We start from the raw sequence: 1,614 nt of genomic DNA on the forward strand, positions 1-1,614 counted from the left end.
TTGCTAAACTTTTTCTCAGAGTGGTTCTAAATTAACATTCCCACTAGCAGTTTAAGAGAGTTTTAAGTAATCAATATTATCACCATTTGGGGTTGTCAGACTTTTATCCACTTTAGTGTTAGTATGGTTGTAATTTGGTGTCGTTTTGTCTTACATTTCCTGGATGCTTAATTATGTTGAGCATCTTTTTATGAGCTTATTGGCATTTCTACAATTCCTTTTGTGAAGTACTTTCTAACCTTTACCTACTTTTAAAGTTGTGTATTAAGTTATGAGACATTTCTGGCATTTCTGTATTTTCTAGGTATAGTTCGTCATACATGTGAATTGCAAATATTTTCTCCAGTCCTTTTTATTTAATATTAACAATGATTTATGGAGAGTGAGTTATAATTTGATAAATTCCAAATTAATATTAGAAAAATGGTAACTGATTTTTTAATGTTATTTCTAAGTAATCTTTATATATTTCAATTTTGTAATAAAATCTTTATATATTTTCTTCTTGAAATTCTATAATTTTAGCTTTTTTATTTAGATACATGATCCTTTTTAAAACAAATTTTGTGTATAACTTGAGATATGAGTCAAAATGTAATATTTCCATACAGATTTGAAGTTGCGACATGATTTGTTGAAAGAACGTTTTTTCCTAAATTAAACAAGTTTGCCAATTTTGTTGAAAATTAATTGATCTCATATATGTGTAAGTTTATTTTTAAATTTTCATCTGGCCCTATAGATCCATATATCGATCTTTATGCATATGCCACAGTGTCTTCATTACTATAGCTTTATAAAATATTATGGAATCAGGTACCCAGATTCTCTAAATTTTTTGTTTTCCAAAATTCTTTTGGCTACCTTTAATCCTATACTTTTCCACATAAATTTAGAAATATTTTCTATGCAAATACCTACCGGCATTTTGACGGGGATTACATTGACTATACTGACTCATTTGGGAGAAAATTCACATTTTTTTCTTTTTAAAGAGATTTTTGCTGTAGGGCATGCATGCTCACCACAGAGACAGAGAGATAGAAAGTGAAAAATCACCCCTAGTGGAGATGATCATCCTGCAATCCCTTCTCTTCCATTTTCCTCTTGGGATCTTGGTCATGCACGCATATGTGCCTGGCATGAGTTTTAGGTCATCAGGTCTGGGACTCAAACCATGGTTGACTACAAGGGAGTACAACGATGTAACCATTATGCCACATACTGGTACCAAAAATTCACATCCTAACAATACTGATTTTTCTACTCACAACTGGAGAATCTCCATTAATTTGCATATTATTTAATTTATCTAGAGATCTTTATATGTCAATGTATAGGTCTTAGAGATTAATTTTTAATTTAAAAAATAATTTTTGATATATTTATTTATAAGTAGTTTTTGTTATTTTATTTATTTATTTTTTTTGGAGAGATTTTCACTGTAGGGTGCGTGCGCTCGCCAGACAGACAGAGAGAGACATAGAGACAGAAAGCGAGAAATCACCCCCCAGGGGGGATGGTCACGCCGCAATCCCTTCTCCTCCATTCTCCTCTCGGGATCTTGGGCACGCACGCACACGCGCCCGGCGTGAGTTTTAAGCCACCGGGTCC

The sequence above is a fragment of the Tupaia chinensis genome, unplaced genomic scaffold (assembly GCF_000334495.1).
Source record: "Tupaia chinensis unplaced genomic scaffold, TupChi_1.0 Scaffold149780_1, whole genome shotgun sequence".
In the NCBI taxonomy this organism is placed as follows: domain Eukaryota; kingdom Metazoa; phylum Chordata; class Mammalia; order Scandentia; family Tupaiidae; genus Tupaia; species Tupaia belangeri.